We start from the raw sequence: 12,955 nt of genomic DNA, 5'->3' as shown, positions 1-12,955 counted from the left end.
GGGGGAGAAGCCCAGTCCTCCTGAGTGACGGGGCTCAAACTGAGGACTACTGCCCTTGCAGCAGGGACGTGGCCCTGTGCCCTTGTATCTGTGTGGAGAGGCGCCACTGGGCCACACCGAGGGAGGCAGCCCGAGCCCACGCAGACCTGGAAGCCAACAGCTCTGTGTGCAGAGTTTGCACTTGACTCTGTCCCCAGGAGGCCTCACGAGCTTTTAGGAGACCTCACTCCTGGGCCGGGCACGGAAGAATAACCTACTGGGGCAGAGGAGGGGTCATGTCTGGCCAGATGCAGAAAGAGCTGAAGTCTACAAGGTTCCCCAAACTGGAGCCCTGTTAGGAGGCTCATGCAGGCTCCACTGTTTCTGTCACCCCCCCCCCACCCCAGGAGAGGGCAACACAACTCCCCCAAGCCCGGAAGGGCCCAGAGGTGAACTTCCGGCCTCACTGAGTGGAGGAAGGCAGACCAAAAGCACAGACACGTTGATGGTGGTGAGAGGCCCTCTCAGGCTCCATCCACAGCGTAGATTTCTAGATTTATTTCATTTAGAGATGGCTTTATTCTTACCATAATATATGAGCTTTGCCATACAATATTAATGCTGATCACGGGGTGAGGGTTAAATCCCTGGGCAGAAGTTGGATTCTGACAGAAGAGATAGGGGGTCAACTCAGTCTGTTTCTATTACTGTTCATAATAGTAATGTGGGTTTTGTTTGTTTGTTTTTTTTAACATAGCATGAGCATGGAGGCCTCAAGAGGGCAGGGTACGGGCCTATTTTGTCTCCTTCAGCAGCCCAAGCAATAAACAGTCCTATCTGTCCAGTGGATGACACGGTCAGGCACTGTCAGGTGCTATAAGTGGGCTGATGTTTATCACCCCATTACTTTTGTCACAGCAGGAGGATGAGCAAAAGGAGGGAGGCCCAGGGCTTCAGTGACCTGCCAGGGATGAGCAGGTTAGTCTGTGGCAGGGCAGGGAGTGAAATCCCTATGTCTGCCCCCCCACCATACTACTTCCCAGCTGCACCCTATGGGGACAGAACTGTCACTATGACCCATGGCTGCACTGTGGTTCTGGCAGCCCCATGCCTCCCGGGAGAGATTGATTTCAAACCTCCCGGGAAGGCCTGAGCTCCCTTCCCTAACTTGACAGAGAGGCCAAGGTGAGAGATGCTTAAAGCTAAGCTTCTGGAAGCCATTGCCCAGTGGAACTTACCCTGAAAGAGCCAAATGAACAGATCACACCTCTGCAACAAGAACAGGCATCAAGGGGAAAAGAAGATTCTGATTACAGAACTCTGAATTTACTAATAGCCTCCCCGAGAAATCTTTTTCTGTGAAGTTGGGTTGAATCTAACTTTGTTTTCAAACACTAACTCTGACAGCATTTCCAGAAAAGAATTCTAGAATGTTGTTTGATAATCCAATCTGGTGTCACCCTCAGAAAAATTTGCTTCTTATGTATTTCTGCAGAAAGGGAGGTGGGAGGGGGAGTCCAGCAGAAATGGGTGGGAAGAGGGAAGAGTATGCTATCTGCTCAGCTATTTCAAAGAAACGTCCATTCCCAATGTGTTCTAAGCACAACTGTCCCAGTGAACTATTGCTATAGAACCACAGAAACGTGGGAACTTAGCAGCTTGAGACAACTGGTTTATCATGCTCATGGACACTGTGGGTCAGGAATTCAGACAGGGCTCTGCAGAGGATGGCCTGTCTCTGCCCCATGCTGTCTGGGCCTCACTCATGGCCAGGACTTGAGCAGGTGCTGCAGACCAGAGCTTCTGCACAGGGATCGTCTGTGACCCAGAAGCTTCCTCACATCATGGCGGCCACGGGGGCTGCTCAGACTTCTTACTCAGAAGCTCAGCCATCCAAACACAGGTGGCCCAGCAAACAAGGTAGAAGCCAAATGGACTTTCCTGACCTAGGTTTGGAAGTTACTTTGGGTCACTTCTGTCATGTTGTTTTGGTGACAGACTAGTTATAAGTCCACTCAGGGTCAAGCTCAAGGGCGGGGCTATAGACCCCAACTCTCAAAGAATCTGTAGCCACAAAAGAGAACAAAGAGTTCTGAATCAAGTCACCAACGGGCTGATTAAATAGATACATATTTTAGAATAATTGTCTTTATTCTTTTATTGTTTATTCATAATGTTGATTTTGAAATTTATTTGTTTATATATTTATTTATTATTTTTAGAGAGAGAGAGAGTGTGTGTGTGCAAGCATGTGTGTGTGGGAGTGCGGGAGGGGCAGAGGGAGAGGGAGAGAATGAATCTTAAGCAGGGTCCACACTCAGCTTGGAACCCGACAAGGGTCTCGATTTTACCACTGTGAGATCATGACCTGAGCCAAAATCAAGAGTCGGACGCTTAACCGACTGAGCCACCCACGTGCGCCAGAATTTCCTTCCTTTTGAAGGCTGAATAACATTTTATTGTCAGTATACGTTGTATATTGTTTATGCATTCATTTGTTGGTGAACAGCTGGGTTGCTTCCATGTTTTGGCTTCTGTGAACAATACTGCTATGAATATGGGTACACAAATACCTCTTTGAGCACCTGCTTTTAATGTGGGGGGGCATATACCCAGAAGTGGAATTGGTGGATCATATAGAAATCCTATTTCCGATTTTTTGAGAAATCTCCATACTCTTTTCCATAAACCCTACACCAGTTTAGATTCACGCCAATTTCGTCACATCCTCGCCAACATTGTTATTTTCTGCTTTTTTGATAGAAGCCACCTCAATGGGCATGAGTGATGTAATACATTTCATTTATATTTAATCCTGAGAAAACCTCCTGAGATACAAACTATGGTTCTCATCCTCGGTCTTACAAAAAAGAAAGCTAAGGAGTAGAGAAGCTGGGAGGTGAGAGTGCCAGAATACAAATCCAGGCCTGCCAATCCCCAGTCCCCTTCAGTGGGACTGGTTGCAGTTTAGAGTCCCTCAAAGTTCTTCAGTTCTCCTGGGAACCCCCTCCCCTTCCTTGTCTCTCTTCCCATCTCCTGGCACCTGACACCGATCCTGCAGTCTGAACTCACTGGCTGAGGACACAGAACTGAGGTACTAATCAGACCCAGTGATGCCCACCCCAACTTTACCAACCAAGGGAAGCAATATAATGTGTAGTACAAAAGCACCAAGGCTATGAATCAGGGCTGGTGGTCGGAGGCTTTGTGCATTTGCCCAGGGCCTCAACCCAGGGCCTCAGTTTGCTCTTCCATAAAATGGGAGGATACAAAGTGAGATCAGGAGGAGATAAAATGAAGTGTCCAAGTAAGATACACCATAAACCTTATGGTATTGTTAGTCTTGGTTGCTGCTTTGGGGGTGCGTTCCTCATAAGGGCTTCTGCTCTCCCCTGCACTTCCGGCAGGTTTCTGTCGCTGGGCTCCAGCTCCGTCCCCTGTGGCTTAGGAAGGGGAGAGCACTGGCCTCTGTCATTCTGTGCTTTTTGGACACAGCACAATATATATAGAAAGACCGTGTACTTTGTATGCCCACAGCTGGCATTCCATTCTGGCTGTGCAGCTGAACAGCCGTGACACTGCCTCCATGAACCCTCAGTTTCCTTGGCTACAAAACGGGGTTCAAAATGTCATTTCACGGGGCTGCTGCATGTTAACGCCTCACAGTTGCCCAGGGTGGGCACAGCGTCTGAACACTGAAGACGTCCTGTAAGTGCCGGTTTATTTCCCCTGTACACGGAAGGGCAGCGTGGTCTGAAGTCCCAGGTGCTTAGCGGGAAGCAAAGCTGGGAGGGATCGCACTGCTCTCCCTGGGGTGGGATCCCGCCTGGGAGGTCCTGTGGAACCAATCCATTCTTGATTCTGCCCTGCCACCTCCTGGTGCATTTTTGAGCTGCATTCTGGGAGGTGGAGCCCAAGTTCAAGGTCCTCTAGGAACAGTTGAAAAGTGGGAGTTAGGGGCTTGGGGCTGGCTCAGTCAGAGAAGCATGAAACTCTTGATCTCCGGGTCATGAGTTCAAGCCCCGCTTTGGGTGTAGAGATTACATGCATACATACATAAAGTGGGATTCAAAGCATCCCTCTTTGCCTCCAGGCCCTCACCACCCACTTAATTATTATTTCAATTGTTCCTCCAACGCCTTTTCCCTCCCCTCAAGTCCTAAGAATGTGCTCCAGCAGAATACACAGCACTGTGAGACTGTGGCTATACCAAAACACATGGGATGGTGCTTCCTCAGTGGGCTTTCAGAGCCTAGGAGGAAGAGGGAAGAGAGAGAGAAGGGGAGAAGGGAAGGGGCCCGTAGGTCTGGAGGAAGGGGGACAAGCTTGACCTGGGGGCTGATTCCTTCCTGAGAGGGGAGCCATCTTGTCCCACCTTTGGGAGGGGACCAGCTGGTGGGGGGCTTCTCCTTCGTGGCACAGAAGTTCTGTTCACCCTCCCAATGGTACCCTGAGCTCTTTCAGCCCCAGAAGAGAAGTTGAGGGGTTCGGATACCTTGTAGAGACGTGGGAATCTCTTCCCCCTTGACAGAGACAGACAGACTCTGAGAGGGACCAGCAGGCAAACAGCCCGTCTGGTGCATCTTGGGGTCTGGGATGCTCAGGGCTAGTGCCTTGAGTATAATCACTCGGTTAGGATGGTGACTGCCAGATCAATGTGTTCTAATCCATTACCATCATTTCCATTTTTAAAATTCTTTTTTTTACGTTTACTTTTATTTTTGAGACACACACACACACACACACACACACACACACACACACAGAGTATAAGCAGGGGAGAGGCAGAGAGAGAGGGAGACGCAGAATCTGAAGCGGGTTCCAGGCTCTGAGCCATCAGCACAGAGCCCGATACGGGACTGGAACTCACGAATGGTAAGATCATGATCTGACCTGAAGTTGGACGCTTAACCGACTGAGTCACCCAGGCGCCCCGATTCTTTTTTTTAATGTTTATTTATTTGGGGGAAGGGGCAGAGAGAGAGGGAGACAGAGGATCCAAAGGGGGCTTTGTGCTGACGGTAGAGAGCCTGATGTGGGGCTCGAACTCATGAACTGTGAGATCATGCCCTGAACCAAAGTCGGACGCTAAACCGACTGAGCCACCCAGGTGCCCCCATCATTTCCATTTTTGATGTTCACATGGCCCCAAATGGTCAGTGGGAACACTATACCCTTTTGATAAGACCCCAAGTGGCCAGTGGTAGTTCCTTTGTTTCTGGTACCAGATGTCTCAGATTCACTTTGTGCCTTCCATCCCGGACCGGGAGCCAGCCATTTCTCCAAGGAGGCCTGGTTCCGAGTGGGAAGCCCAAGCCTCCAGCCGTGTGTCCAGCTTCCTTGGCTTGAGGCCTCTTAGCCCTTCAAGGGATCAGAGCCGTGAGGATTCCGCCCCAGCTGCCCTTGTTCCCGCCAACTGAGTGTGGCCCGGCCCAGCATGGCAGCCCGCGCCCCTGCCTCCCGGCCTGAGCCACAGCAACCCCTGTCCCTCATGCTCCCAAGGTGTGGCGGAGACTGCTGAAAACTGCTCCCGGCCTGCGGCTCCCCACGCTCTCTCCTAAAGCCCCTCACGGTTGTCTCCTGGAGAAGAGAGGAGCGGTCGTCACCCAGCAACGTTTTCCAGAGAAATCCCCTTGCCCTCCCCCTGACCTCTACTTTCTCTAAACTGCTTTTGGATGCCTCCTTTGCAAGGCTCTCGGACCGCCCTCTTTACGTGAGGTGTCTCTTGTGGCCTCAGCCAAAATGGAAACCAAGGTGGTTTCTTTCTTTCTTTCTTTCTTTCTTTCTTTCTTTCTTTCTTTCTTTCAAGTTTATTTATTTATTTTGAGAGAGAGAGAGAGATCACAAGCAAAGATGGGGCAGAGAGTGAACGAGTGAAAGACTCCCCAGCAGGCTACTCGCGCTGTCAGGCAGAGCCCGACATGGGGCTCGATCTCGCCAACCGTGAGATCACGACCCGAGCTGAAATCCAGCGTTGGATGCTCAACCGACTGAGCCACGCAGGCGCCCCCAAGGTGGTTCCTCTTCAACAACTGCTTGTTCCTCTTCTCCCCCCCCAAGAAGGTTCCTCTTCTCGCTGCTTCAGGCCGGGTTTTGCCCTCCTCCTGTGCGGGCTGGAGGCCGTTCTGTCCGCGCCAGCCTGTGGAGGCGGCTGTGAAGCCCTTCCTGTGGAGGGAAATGAAGGCCGCATAAACTGCGGCAGGTGGAGAAGGGACCTGGGCCAGGAGAGAAGGGATGGGGGAAGCTGTGTTCTCGGGAAAGCCCCGGAGCCCAGTGGCCGTCCGGTACCACCCGCACCCCTGCCGCCCTCTGAGCAGCCTACTTGTCTTTCCCCAAACACTGTGCCTGACTTCTTGGTCTGGAGGCCTCTGATTGGCTGGTGTCGTTTCACGTGTCCTTTACTGAACCAATCGGATGTGTAGGGGTCTCCTTGGCCAAGCCTGAACCAAGTACCTTCTCTGGAGCCGCCTGGGCAGAGAGGGGAGAAGGGGCGGAAGGGGAAGGAGGGGGGTGGCGTGGCTCCCCCGGGGTGGGGGTGGGGGTGTTGGCAATGGGGAAGGAAGCCTCACTTCCTGATCCCCATGAGACCAGCTTGGAATTCCCTCCGAGTCCAGCACGAGCGGACACACCATCCCCCTTACGTGTGGGCTCTGGATGTATTTTGCACCATGTGGCGGACCCACAATGGTTTGTGATTTCTGAAGGGGAATAGAATTTTAAATGACGAGAAAACAAGTTCTTTGGTGTCACTCCTGTCATGGTACTGCGCAGCAAGAGCAGCTAAGTGAGCAGTTCTTGTTGGCAGCCAGTGCTGTGGCTCCCAAACTCTTGGGATGCAAAGTCATCTATGTGAAAAAGACCAGAAAATAAATGCAAGATGCATTTGTTGACAGATTTTCTTTTCTAACATCTTTTAAAATGTTTTATTTATTTTTGAGAGAAAGAGAGAGAGAGAGAGAGAGAGAGAGAGAGAGCGAGCAGGGGAGGGGCAGAGAGGGAGGGGGATAGGGAGAATCCAAAGGCAGCTCTGAGCTGTCAGCACAGAGCCCATGTGGGGCTTGAACTCCGAAACCGCGGGATCGTGACCTGAGCGGAAGTCGGACGCTCAACTGACTGAGCCACCCAGGCGCCCCCTGTCGACAGATTTTCTTGACTGTCTCCACGTCCAGCTTCACACAGAAGTTGACCTGTGTTTCTGCTTTCTTTAATGTGCCACTTGGACCTTAATTATTTTCAACTTCCTGGCACACCTTCTGCCTTTGGAACTAGAGGGGAAAGCAACTTTCTTTCCACTGGGGTTGGTAAGGTGCTGGGATGTCACCCCAAAGGTGCTGTGGGACATTTTCATCTTCTCATGAGAAGGGTATCTGAGACCAAAGGCAACTCAGGGAAGAGCAGAGGCGAGAGATGGAGTGAATCGAATCTGGCACCATTAACGTACCTGGATCAAGCTATGCCTGAAGCTGATGGCTCTACCCAGAACTTTTCATTGATGTGAGTCGCAGTACAAACCCAAAGAGCCCTGAAAGTTCAGACTTGTCCTTTTTCCTCTCTTTCTTGATATAATCATAGAATTTAGCGTTGGTGGAGACATTTGATATTTGTGAAGTAGATGTTGACCAACCTGGACTGTTCTATGTCGGCCCTTACACTGGAAACCAGGCTCCACAATGAATCAGTCATGGTTAATGCCCACGGGGAGCTCCTAATCTGGTTAGTAGCAGGTTTTCTCCCTGATTCTACCCGGATTCTACATGCTCAGTTTTATTTATTTATTTATTTATTTATTTATTTATTTATTTGTTTAAATATGGGGCTTGAACTCATAACTCTGAGGTTCAGAGTTGCACGTTCTACTGCCTGAGCCAGCCAGGTGTCCCTAAACGCTCAATTTAAAACAGTGGACTTAGAGCCTGTGTAATTCCTGCAAAGATTCCTCCACTCTGCTTTCAAATTGACTTCACTCTTTGTTGTATTGTCCCTTCGTACCCCCACCCCAGGCTGGGGAAAAGATAGAGGAAAGGACAACAGAGGGGGGTCACTGGCTGGCTGAGGTCTGGCGATGAGAAAAACCACAGTCTCCTACCGGCCATAGACCAACACTCCCACAGTGATGCGCCTAGCGTCAGCTCATGTGACTGAACTGTGGAAAGCTCGTGAAATCAGCTATGTAAACAATGAATCATTGTCCCGGGACAATGCAAACACCACACAATTTAAACGTGAGCGTTGAATTAGAGGTCCAGCTGGAGACGTGTGAAGGGAATGATACAGAATTGAAGTGATGTAACAAGAGAAGCCATGTGCGAGCCCCTTGCCCACCCTCTCTGGGCTGGATGTCCCCAGAGGGCAGAAGGGCTTGGATGGCCAGCTGTTTGTTTAGCAGCTATTAGGTGAGCCGCACGGAACTGCTAGCACTGAAGCGTTTTGATCCATAAACACAGCAACTTCATGGGGCCCAAACTATTCCTGCTATAATCTTGCAAAACTGGGTATTCACATGACAGCCTGTGCCGATTGATGACGTACAGTTGAGATATTCTGGGATCCTTCAACCACAAACTCCGAATTTGCTGTCAAGGGGACATTTTGGTGGTTGTGTAGACTGGGTCCGGCTAAGACGACGCTGAGGGTGGGACCGACCTCAGGAGTGTCACCTTCTCACGCTGCGTGGGGGGTGGCGTGGGGGAGGGGCTGCCTGCCACGAAAGACTGACAAAATCTTGTAAAATCTCCCTCTCTGAGCCAGCCTTTTGAAAAAAGTGGTCGTTGTGTATGTTTTGTATTGACGGTCCCTTACTGGTTCTGCTTCCCTGAGCAGCCTGTGGCCAGGAGAAAAGGGGAGAAGGGGGTGTGAGGGGTGGGGTCATCCTTACAACATTCCATTTACGCACAGATCTAAACAGACCAGCACAGAGTTGTTACAGTGGTTCGGGGTTGGCAGCAGGAGGAGGGGAGAAACAAATGGGGATTACAGGTGTTGTTAAGAAAGACAGCCCCCAGGGGCACCTGGGTGGCTCAGTCGGTTAAGTGTCCGACTTCAGCTCAGGTCACGATCTCACTGTCCGCGGGTTCGAGCCCCGTGTCGGGCTCTGGGCCGATGGCTCAGAGCCTGGAGCCTGCTTATGATTCTGTGTCTCCCTCTCTCTCTGCCCCTCCCCCGTTCATGCTCTCTCTCTGTCTCAAAAATAAATAAACGTTTAAAAAAAAAAAAAAAAAGAAAGACAGCCCCCAAATGGGGGTATCTGGGGGGATCTGGGTCTGTTTCAAGCTGAGAGGAATCAGAAGATCAAGAGTGCTTTGGAAGGGGGAGGAAGGGCGTGGGGTTGGCAAGTGGGGTGAGGGGATCTCCTTGCTTTGGCTGGGCTCCCCAGCCCTGCTGCTCTGGCAGGAAGGCGGCACGTCTGTCTGGGCAACGCTGCCATCTTCCCGGAGGGCAAACCTTTGGCAGCCTCCTCCACCCCCTGTCTGGAGCATCTGGCAAAGCATGGAACGAGACGTGGAATGGAATGGTGGGTGAATTTTGTTTTCTTCTTTGCTTTTTACGTATTGTGTGACATTTTCCCAAGAGGATCCCATATTGCTTTTGTTGTCAGGAAAAAAAAAGGGCAAATATAATGGTTCTTTTCTTTTTTTTAAAATTTTTAAAAATGTTTATTTATTTGAGACAGAGAGAGACAGAGCGTGAGTGGGGGGAGGAACAGAGAGACAGTGGGACACCGAATCCGAAGCAGGCTCCAGCCTCTGAGCCATCAGCGCAGAGCCCGACGTGGGGCACGAGCTCACGGACTGTGAGACGGTGACCTGAGCCAAAGTCGCTCAACCCACTGAACCACCCCGGCACCTCGAAGTCATGGTTATTTTCAAGCAGCGGCAATGGGTAGTTGGGAGACGAGATGGAGAATCCAAGGAGCTGGTCATCAAGGCCTTGAGGAGCCTGCCCGGAGCAGTGCGGTCAAGGTAGGACTACCTTGTGTGTGCGAATCCTGCTCTGAACTGACAAGCTCTGGGCCGGGGGGCAGGAACCGCTCTGTGCCTCAGTGCCCTCAGATGTGAGCTGGGAGACATAACAGTGTCACCTCGTGGGGCTGTGGTGGGGCTGACAAGGTGTGTAAGCAGCTGAGAACAGGGCAAAGCATGGGGTTGAAGCCCACCTTGGACCTGGGGACACTGAGATGGGCTTGAAGGGACAGAGATGATACGACGATATGATGGAGGGGGGGCTGCTTTCTGGGTGCACGGGAGCCAAGGGAGTCACCGGTGAGGACTCCATGCTGTCCACTGCCACCCCCCACTGGCCCACCGACCTCCGGCTGGTCCTGTGCTCCAGGCTCCATAGATGATTCTAGACGTCGCCATCACCGGCAGCTAGGGTGGCCCACCTGGGAGGTGAGGGGTTCCCTCGGAGTCACACAGTGGGGACGGAGACTAAGCCCAGGTCAGGAGCTCTTGCTCTAAGCTCACACCCTGCCACCCGCCTCTGCACGGGCAGAGAAGGGACCGCGGGGGCGTCGCCAGCCATGCTGCTAAACAAGCCAGGACATTACCTTACTCTCTGTTGAGTGGATTTGAGTTGAGGTCTGAGAAGCAGAGGCTGCAGGAGCTGAAGTTCATCAGAGGAGGGGGGGGGGCTCTCGGCTCTGCCTCCTCCCCTCCCTGCTGGGGTTCTGCTGGTGTCTCCTCAGTGGGGAGGAGCCACCAAGGTCCGGCCATGGCACGCATCCACTTGACAATGCCTGTTGGGCGCTCCCCCGCGACAGGCCCTCCCTGGACGCTGCCATCAACTTGGATGAAAGGGACAACGGAGCGAATGGTATTTGTTTATTCGTTGGGCTGGTGAGCGGATGTGCAACGCTTCTGTGTGCTGGGGCCTGCGCCTTTCTCTGGCCCTCAGGTGGGACCCCTGCTGTCACCTCCACTGTCACCCAGCCCTCCCCTCCTCCCACTTATAAAATGTGCTGGCCTGGGACCTTCAAAGCCGACAGCTAGACTGGTGCCCATCTTGGTCGTGGGCGGTGACGTGAATTCAGTCCCAAGCCCCTGGAGCCTCTCCCCAGCCGCGAGTCTGTGTGTCGTCTTAGTGCCAGGGCCTTGAGTGGGGAGGGGACGAGGAAGGTGTGCGGCCGTGCTGGGGCTCACACAGCCTTGTCTCTACCTGGGCATAGATCCCGATGTGGCCTGGCTTCTGCTCTGCTGTCCTGACACAAAGCCCAGAAAGTCCTCCCCACATGCTGCTGCATGTGTGTCTGTGTGTGGAAAGGTGACTTCTTTCAGGGGGAAAGTTCTGGAACTTCTCACGAGCTAACAACCCAAGGAGTCACAAATCACCATTTATAAAGTAAACATTTTCAGGGCGTCTGGGTGGCTCAGTCGGTTAAGCATCTGACTTCAGCTCAGGTCACGATCTCACAGTTCATGAGTTGGAGCCCCGCGTTGGGCTCTGTGCCGACAGCTCAGGGCCTGGAGCCTGCTTCGAATTCTGTGTCTCCCTTCCTCTCTGCCCCTTCTTGTGCTCTCTCTCTCTCTCTCCAAAAATAAATAAGCACGTAAAAAAATTTAAAGTAAACATTTTCACTCTAAGGATGTTGCCTGTTTTCCATTCAACAAAACATTTATAAAGTGATTTTCTTTTTTTCTGGAAGGATGACACTTTACTTATAGCTCAACATGACTGAAACACATCGAGTGTGGAAGAAATAGGAAGCCAAATAAATGTATGGTGGGGCCGTGTTTGGTTCCTTAGCCGTAAATATTAAGGTAGAGAAATAATTTGTACAAAGTGAATGTTCTTTCCCTCTTGCTGCTTTGTGCAAGGGCTCACAGCCCTGGTAATGCTGGCTAATTCAGCCCAGTTCCTTTATGTCATGCTTCTGTTTTTCCAGAAAGTCATATAGGGGTACCTGGGTGGCTCAGTCGGTTGAGCATCCGATTTCAGCTCAGGTCACCATCTCGCGGTCCATGGGTTCGAGCCCCGCATCGGGCTCTGTGCTGACAGCTCGGGGCCTGGAGCCCGCTTCGGATTTTGTGTCTCCCTCGCTCTCTGCCCCTCCCCCACTCAAGCTCTGTCTGTCTCTCTCTCTCTCTCTCTCTCTCTCTCTCTGTCAACCGGTGTGCAGTAAAACACACTGCTCTCCAGGTAACAGAAAGATGCTGATTCTGGCTGACTTGGTCAACAGCGAGGCCTGGATGAGGTGGGGAGCTGACCATGTGGGAAAGTGTTAAGGGATGTGACATCAACAGAATTCGGTGACGTTCTGGTTACTGCCTTCTGCGGTAAAATTATGGCCCTTTTTGGCTTAGCCATTACCATTCTGATGTGCAGACTGCCCGAGATGGGAAACAGCATTTGGTCATATAAGCGAATCCAAGGTAAAGTGCAGTCGCTAACCTGTAACGTGAAGTGATGTCCAAGGATTGCTTAGCCTTCCCACCAGACGGCCTTGGCCACGCTTGTCTCTTTCCTTGGCCACTTCTTTTCACTAAGTTTATTTACTTATATTGAGAGAGAGTGAGTAGGGGAAGGGCACAGAGAGAGGGAGAGAGAGAGAATCTCCAGCAGGAGTCAGCACGGAGCCTGACGCGGGGCTCGAACTCACGAACCGTGAGATCGTGACCTGAGCCGAAATCGAGAGTCTGTCACTTAACTGGCTGAGCCCCCCAGGCAGCTGTCTTCTTGGCCACTCCTGTTTTATCCCTGGGTCTCAGCCTTGTGTCCTCCTCCGTGAGCCCCCAGGCTGAGTCAGAGCCCTGCGTGCTCACTCGGCTCTCCCGACTGGGCCCGGTGGTCCCCGAAGGGCGCCGACTGTGTCTGCCTTGGTCACGTTGTACCCCAGCCCCCGCCGCAGCACGTGGTGCAGAGTGGGAACAAAGCAAACATGGGGCCCAGGCCCCTCTACCCAGCTCGGAGCTGGCAGGTTCTGCCTCCCTGCTTGCCTGTCCCGCCTGGGGTGGGACACAACTCTTGTCTCCACATCTTG

Source organism: Panthera onca, chromosome C1, assembly GCF_046562875.1.
Source record: "Panthera onca isolate mPanOnc1 chromosome C1, mPanOnc1 haplotype 2, whole genome shotgun sequence".
NCBI classification, from domain to species: Eukaryota; Metazoa; Chordata; class Mammalia; order Carnivora; family Felidae; genus Panthera; species Panthera onca.
This window is presented reverse-complemented; position numbering follows the sequence as displayed.